At 35.0% G+C, this 8,844-nt stretch overlaps 2 pseudogenes; both read left to right on the top strand.

Moving 5' to 3' along the window:
• The first annotated feature begins 733 nt into the window (after positions 1-733).
• LOC140954422 (phenylalanine N-monooxygenase CYP79D16-like) lies at positions 734-2,636 on the top strand (annotated as a pseudogene).
• Positions 2,637-4,432: 1,796 nt separating this feature from the next.
• Positions 4,433-6,601, top strand: LOC118032499 (phenylalanine N-monooxygenase CYP79D16-like; annotated as a pseudogene).
• The last annotated feature ends 2,243 nt before the right edge of the window (positions 6,602-8,844 follow it).

The raw sequence follows: 8,844 nt of genomic DNA, 5'->3' as shown, positions 1-8,844 counted from the left end.
ATTGAGTGTTGGATTTCAAGCAAAAATAAATTGACAAGTAAGGTTATGATGAAGGAAATTGATTTTTCAATAAAAAAAACTCTTTATAAAATACTTTGTTTTATTTAATTGTAGATTAAAATCAAAAATCAGAAAATTTCACCAGATTAAAAAACAAAATTCAAATATAATATCAGAATACTCCAATACCATATCATAAAATTCTTTACCTGAAAGAAGTGTTTGTGCCACTCTAATACTATTTTATAAAATTCATAAAATTATCAGATATCTGTGAGAGAGTACATCGGAATTTTACTTAGATTTTTTAAAAAATTATTAATAAAAAAATTTATTATAATCCTCCCATTATTTAAAAAAATTTTAATACTTGTGTGAACGTAACTAAATTTAAATGAACCATATAAATTTTTATATATTTTTTTTATTTTACCATATTTATCTCGAGTTGTGTATTGGATGATCCTAAGAGAATTTTCAAAACGAGGGAGATTAAACCTCCTCCTTGTATAAACGTAACTTCAATAGAAGCAATAGATAATGACATGTAGATGACATAGTTGATCAGGACTCTCCCTTTTCAAAGACAAGTAGAGAACAAAACATTATAGATTAATAACACATTTATAGTGTGTGGGGGCAATCTGGTGTTTATCATGACCCTCACTTTTGAAAATCTTTTGTTATATAAAGCCACACAAGGAACACCATGCATGTCAAGAACATTAGTAGATCCATCGATCATGGAATATCTTGCTGCAACTTCCTTCACAACCCTATCAAGCTCCCCAGCTTCACTTCTTGTCTTAGCAATCATACTGTTTTACTTCATCCAATCCCATAAGAATGTCAAGAAAACACCCATTGCCTCCCGGTCCAAAACCATGGCTATTGTTGGATGCCTCCCTACATGCTCCGAAACAAGCCAGTGTATCGATGGATACACAATCTCATGAAAGAAATGAACACTGAAATAGCTTGTATCCGTTTAGGAAATGTTCATGTGATTCCTGTCATTTGTCCTGATATTGCTTGTGAATTCTTAAAAGCACAAGATAATACCTTTGCATCTAGACCTCATACCATGACCACAGATCTCATCTCGAGAGGGTACTTAACAACAGCTTTATCTCCCTCTGGAGACCAATGGAATAAAATGAAGAAAGTTCTTATGACGCATGTACTTTCTCCAAAAAAACATCAGTGGCTTTATAGCAAAAGAGTTGAAGAAGCTGATCACCTTGTTCATTACGTGTATAACCAGTGCAAGAAGTCTGTGCATCAAGGTGGCATTGTGAATTTGAGAACTGCTGCCCAGCACTATTGTGCAAATGTAACTAGGAAGATGCTGTTCAATAAGAGGTTTTTTGGGAAGGGAATGAAAGATGGTGGACCTGGTTTTGAGGAAGAGGAGTATGTGGATGCCCTTTTCAGTAGCCTCAATCATATATATGCATTTTGCATCTCGGATTTTTTGCCATCTTTGATAGGGCTTGACTTAGATGGGCATGAGAAGGTGGCGATGGAGAATCATAGGATCCTCAATAAATACCATGATCCCATAATCCATGAGAGGGTTCAACAATGGAAGGATGGTGCAAAGAAGGATACGGAGGACTTGCTTGATATTTTAATTACCCTGAAAGATCCTAATGGCAATCCCCTGTTGTCAAAAGATGAGATAAAAGCTCAAATTACAGTAAGTTTTATATGCATTTAATTTTTGAATTCCACATGGAAACACATATTTATGTCTTTAATGTTAATTAATTACACCAGTGATGTGCTAGTTATAGCTTAAACTGGCACTCGTGTCCTTTCCTTTTGAAAGTCTCAAGTTTGCATCTCTTTCCTTTAAAAAACAAATACTGTAATAATCAAGTTTCACTACTGTATATCATAGTAATGATTTTCAAACATGATGAACTTGCAGGAAATAATGGTTGCAGCAGTGGACAATCCATCAAATGCTTGTGAATGGGCATTCGCCAGAGAGATGCTAAACCAACCTGAGATACTTGAAAAGGCTACTGAAGAACTGGATAGAGTGGTTGGAAAGGAGAGACTTGTCCAAGAATCAGACTTTGCGCATCTCAATTACGTGAAGGCGTGTGCTAGAGAAGCATTTCAGGCTTCACCTGTTGCACATTTAACGTTCCTCATGTGTCGGCCGCCGACACAACAGTTGCCAACTACTTCATCCCGAAAGGTTCCTATGTTCTGCTATAGCCGTCTAGGACTGGGCAGAAACCCTAAAGTATGGGATGAGCCGCTCAAGTTCAAGCCAGAGCGCCACCTCAATGAAACGGAGAAGGTGGTGCTGACTGAGAAATAATCTGGCGATTCATTTCGTTTTCCACCGGAAAACGTGGGTGCATAGGCGTGACACTTGGGACTTCAATGACTACCATGCTATTTGCTAGACTTCTTCAAGCGTTTACTTGGAGTTTACCACCTCGCCAATCCAGCATCGACCTTACATTGCAGAAGACAGCATGGCTCTTGCAAAACCACTGTTTGCACTTGCAAAACCACGCTTGCCTCCACACCTGTATCCGGATACTGAAGCGAGTGCAAGGACTGTGTATGCTGCAAATATTATCAAATTGACGGTGTGCCAGAACATTAGCAGTTAATGTAAGAAACTCTGGCAACTTTTATATTGTTTGAGAAAATAAACATACAGGATTTGTGTTTAGGATTCTTATTTGACTAGTTAATTAAAAATTTTAATGGATTGCGGATACAAACAAAACATCTCTTGTACATTGAACAATCACCGACATCTATATCGACGGACTGAAGTCCTTCAGCATCTCACAGAGAGTCAAAATAACTACACCAAAATGCCACAATCACCGACGTCTATACCGACGAACACACATCCGTCGGCATCTCATAGAGAGTTCGAAAATAATTACACCAAAATGCCATATTCATCGACGTCCAAACAGACGGACCGTCGTTCGTCGGCATCTCACAGAGAGTTCGAAAATAATTACACCAAAAATGCCACATTCACCGACGTCTAAACCAACGGACCCACCGTCCGTCGACATCTCACAGAGAGTTCGAAAATAATTACACCAAATGCACAATCACCGACGTCCATACGATGGACCTACATCCGTCAGCATCTCACAGAGAATTCAAAAATAATTACATCCAAAATACCACAATCACCGACGTCCATACCGACGATTTATCGGCGTCCATACGATGGAATGTGTCCGTCGGTAAGTGTCGGTGGGCAAATTTTACCGACAAAAATACCGACAGAATGCGTGAATTCCAAAGGTTGCAAATTGAATGCACCTCTGACCGTGTCAGATTACCGACGGACCACGAAAAAATATGGAGGGTAATTAAAAAAAATTCAGTGTGAAATTCAAAAATTACCGACAGATTTTTAGCACGTTACCGGACGGATTTAATTTAAATAATAATAATTTTAGCACGTTACCGCCCCTTCAGTTCATTTTTTCTTCTCCTCCGTTTCTAACGTTTCTCACCTTAGAATTTTTGATTTTTTTCCTCTCAAAATCTTCAAGCATTCAAGCTTTGTTGAATCTCTAGCAAGCTTGGTTGTGAATCTTCATCACATTAAAAGGTATGAGTTTTTTTCTATTTCATTTTTATTTTACTTTATTTTTTTATAGTTATTTTTATGCTTTTTATGTTTTTTGTTTTGTTGTATTTTTTTTGTAATGTAGATAAATTTTTTGTTTCAACACATTATTAAGGTACGCATATTTCTTCCCTAAAGTCTATAGTTTTTTTTAAAAAACAATTTATTGAATATTTTTTATTGTTGTATTGGCATAATTGTTATTAGTTAATTTGTTGAATATTTGTTGTTAATGTTGAATATACCTTAGAATTAGTAATTGCCATATGTTGGAATAATTAGTAATTTTACTCTATTATTGCATGATTTGTGTTTAATTATTTTCATTGTTTTTTAATTTTTAGTTTATAATTTTTTTAAATTTATTGTTGTATTGGCATAATTATTGAATAATTTGTTGAATTGTAATTGTTAACGTTGAATTTACCTTAGGATTAGTAATTGGATATGTTGGAATAATTAGTAATTTTATTATATTATTGCATAATTTGTGTTTAATTGTTTCCATTGATTTTACTTGTTAGTTTTATAATTCTTTTTTAATTTATTGAATATATTTTTATTGTTGTATTGGCATAATTATTGAATATTTGTTGAATTGTAATTGTTAATGTTGAATTTACCTTAGGATTACTATTGAATATGTTGGAATAATTAGTATAGATTGGGTCAATTGGTTGTGGTTATTGTTAATATTTACAGGTTTGTGGATTTAGGTAGTATCCAAGTATAGTGGAGGTGCTGCCGAATTTTTTTTAACATTTGAATTTAAATTATAATAATTATGTATATAAATTTGGTTAGATGCACAGAAATGAAACCAGAGCTTCACGTCCGTCACATCAAGTTCGTCTAAGCAGCGAGGAAGATATTTTCTTAGGTGCCTCTCAAGAAGAGGCACCTGCACCAACTTGCGCGCCGTTAGCTGATGCTGCTCTTCTAGCGCTGTTTTACATCGCAGAAGCGGCGTGCTTCACAGCGGAATCGATGGACCGCAAGTACGAGGCACAATGGAAGGACGATCTTTCAATGTAAGTTTGTTAAGGTTTTAGTTTTTAAAAAAAAAAAAACAAATTTAAAACATAATTTATGAATGAAGTCACTATTTAATTAATTTTATTTCTTTTCAGGTTCACAAACATTGAGGCCGCTCGAGTAATATCATCGGCGTTTAAATCGTCGATGGAGATTCCATTGCTTCAATGAAGTCAGATATCCAAGCATCCTGAATGGATACCTTAAATCAATGCATGGTTTTCCAGATTTGAGGTTCGTGTTAATATACATTTGTCCTGATATTGCTTGTGAATTCTTAAAAGCACAAGATAATACCTTTGCATCTAGACCTCATACCATGACCACAGATCTCATCTCGAGAGGGTAACTTAACAACAGCTTTATATCTCCCTCTGGAGACCAATGGAAATAAAATGAAAGAAAGTTCTTATGACGCATGTACTTTCTCCAAAAAAACATCAGTGGCTTATAGCAAAAGAGTTGAAGAAGCTGATCACCTTGTTCATTACGTGTATAACAGTGCAAGAAAGTCTGTGCATCAAGGTGGCATTGTGAATTTTGAGAACTGCTGCCCAGCACTTATGTGCAAATGTAACTAGGAAGATGCTGTTCAATAAGAGGTTTTTTGGGAAGGGAATGAAAGATGGTGGACCTGGTTTTTGAGGAAGAGGAGTATGTGGATGCCCTTTTCAGTAGCCTCAATCATATATATGCATTTTGCATCTCGGATTTTTTGCCATCTTTGATAGGGCTTGACTTAGATGGGCATGAGAAGGTGGCGATGGAGAATCATAGGATCCTCAATAAATACCATGATCCCATAATCCATGAGAGGGTTCAACAATGGAAGGATGGTGCAAAGAAGGATACGGAGGACTTGCTTGATATTTTAATTACCCTGAAAGATCCTAATGGCAATCCCCTGTTGTCAAAAGATGAGATAAAAGCTCAAATTACAGTAAGTTTTATATGCATTTACATTTTGAATTCCACATGGAAACACATATTTATGTCTTTAATGTTAATTAATTATACCAGTGATGTGCTAGTTATAGCTTAACTGGCACTCGTGTCCCTTCCTTTGAAAGTCTCAAGTTTGCATGTCTTTCCTTTAAAAAACAAATACTGTAATAATCAAGTTTCACTACTGTATATCATAGTAATGATTTTCAAACATGATGACACTTGCAGGAAATAATGGTTGCAGCAGTGGACAATCCATCAAATGCTTGTGAATGGGCATTCGCAGAGATGCTAAACCAACCTGAGATACTTGAAAAGGCTACTGAAGAACTGGATAGAGTGGTTGGAAAGGAGAGACTTGTCCAAGAATCAGACTTTGCGCATCTCAATTACGTGAAGGCGTGTGCTAGAGAAGCATTCAGGCTTCACCCTGTTGCACCATTTAACGTTCCTCATGTGTCGGCCGCCGACACAACAGTTGCCAACTACTTCATCCCGAAAGGTTCCTATGTTCTGCTTAGCCGTCTAGGACTGGGCAGAAACCCTAAAGTATGGGATGAGCCGCTCAAGTTCAAGCCAGAGCGCCACCTCAATGAAATGGAGAAGGTGGTGCTGACTGAGAATAATCTGCGATTCATTTCGTTTTCCACTGGAAAACGTGGGTGCATAGGCGTGACACTTGGGACTTCAATGACTACCATGCTATTTGCTAGACTTCTTCAAGCGTTTACTTGGAGTTTACCACCTCGCCAATCCAGCATCGACCTTACCATTGCAGAAGACAGCATGGCTCTTGCAAAACCACTGTTTGCACTTGCAAAACCACGCTTGCCTCCACAACTGTATCCAGGATACTGAAGCGAGTACAAGGACTGTGTATGCTGCAAAATATTATCAATACACGGTGTGCCAGAACATTAGCAGTTAATGTAACAAACTCTGGCAACTTTTATATTGTTGAGAAAATAAACATAAAGGATTTGTGGTTTAGAATTCTTATTTGACTAGTTAATTAAAATTTTAATGGATTGCGATAGTTTGAGCTTAATTATAACCCCCGTGAAAATAAGAACATAATTTAAGAGCGTTGATCGAATATTGTTCTTACCCTTGTTGGAGGCCCCACATACACCAAAAATATCAACAAAAAAAAAAAACCAAAGAGAAAATGCAAAAAATTTTAAAAAAAATACTGAAAGAAAATCACACAAATATATATATATATATATTATATATATATATATATATATATATATATATATATATCAGTAAGAATAATATACCAGAATAAACACCCGGGAAATTGCTGAATACTGGTTGAGGAAGACCAAAATATACAAGATTACAAGATTTGACAATGTATTTTCGACTAATAAAGGCCCTATTGGCAAAGGAAGATTAAATTTAAGGAGGAAAATTTAAATTTGATGTTTAAGGATTCAATTGGAATTTTTCAAGGTTTAATTTAATTTATTGAGGACTTAATTGTAAGAAAATTAATTTTTAAAATCAATTTAGACTTTAATTGGATGAAATTAGAGTCTAGGGGTCAAATTGTAATTTTTAAGAGTTAATTTGGTTCAATCAGAAGCTTAATTGTATAAATATTGAAGTTTAATGGGCAATTAAAGACTTGATTGAAGAAGAAGAAATCCAAAACTAAACACCAAACAAAAAAAGGCGTGTGAATAAAAAGGCTGGAATTGACCAAATTACGGGTCAAATTAAAAAAATTGAAAGTTTTTTTGTCAATTGAGGGTCGAAATGCATAACTTTAGAACCAAGGACTAAAATGAAAATAACAATCAACTTTGGAGCTGATACTTGAGTTTGGTAAGGGTGAAATTGTATGAAATAAAAAAATCTGGAAGCAATTACTAGTATAATTAAAAGCAATTGAAATGGTAGGGACTCAATCGAACCTTTTCAAATCCCGAATAAAGAACCCTAAATGACATGTCGTTCAAACTTAATCAAAAAAAGGCAAATGACACGTCATTCATCAACTTGCATCTTTGTTTTAACAGTTTTGGTGGATCGAGTTAGCAACTTCAAACACATGAATGTAAAGTTACAAACATTTAAATTAAGCAAAGTTTGATCCAAATGAATGGTGTATACCCCCTTTACCAAACTCAGGTGGTCTTAAGCGATGATAACTTCAACTCCGACAAGGTCTCAAAAGTGGGCAACTCAATGAGTCTTGACAATGCAACCATCATGCAAAAAATAATTTGGTTTTCATGTAGCTCCTCAATAGGTTATTATCAATGGTTTACTATACATCCCTCAAGATCAAGTGGTCAGAAATGAATTTAAGACCTTCCAAAACTCTATAAAAACCCTCCTAAAGATCAAGAAAATGGGGCTGGAAAAAAAAAAAAAAAGAAGAAAAAAAATATATTGATGAAGAAGCTAAGTGTGAAGGTTTGAGGGGCTAACACAAAGTTTTTTAAGTTTCTTAAGCTTAGTAAGCTATTCTAGGTATATTATTTAATCCAAAAGCATGCCCTTGTGGCTTGCTTAAGGTGTTTTTTATTTGTTTTTTGTTTTTTGTTTTATAGTTGTGTTTACAAGTATAGTAAAGAGGTTTGGAATGTTTAAGAAATGATGTTGCATTCATCTTTTTATTGCTATGATTTTTATTTAATTAAGTTAAGTTGAATTTTTTTTTTATGCATTAAAGTTGTTGTGTAAGTTTGTTTTTGATATACAATGTTGTTTTAGTTTTTTTTTTTTGAAGTTATGCATGTTAAAGTAAGGATGTTTACCCTGGATTTGTTAGTCATGTTCATGCACAAAATGGGTTCAGAAAATCAATTTTGAATCCCTGTTGCGTGAATATATAGGTTGTTTTTAAGTTGATAATTTTTTTGATTTGGTACCTCATGTTTGATTTTGATGCTTTGATGTTTTTTTATTAGGTTTTTGGATCAAACATATTTGTGCATGATATTGTGACTTGCTGGGACAAAAGGAGTATGTTTTAAAAGCTAAAATGCCCATTTCTGGATTTGGCAAAAACTGCCTTAGCTGGAGAATTTTTGTGTTTTCTAAGCATGTTTTTCGTGTTCTTAGAAAGAACATTATCTTAGTCTCTAGATATGGACCGTGTTTGGTCCATTTCTTTACACAGACACCTTCTTCATACATGATTAGTAGATTGTCGCACGTGTACGGCGTCGCGGCCAATCGTCCACCCTCAAGAAAAAATTATAAGGGTCTATCTCTGGTAA

Source organism: Populus alba, chromosome 13 (genome assembly GCF_005239225.2).
Source record: "Populus alba chromosome 13, ASM523922v2, whole genome shotgun sequence".
In the NCBI taxonomy this organism is placed as follows: domain Eukaryota; kingdom Viridiplantae; phylum Streptophyta; class Magnoliopsida; order Malpighiales; family Salicaceae; genus Populus; species Populus alba.
This window is presented reverse-complemented; position numbering and strand designations above follow the sequence as displayed.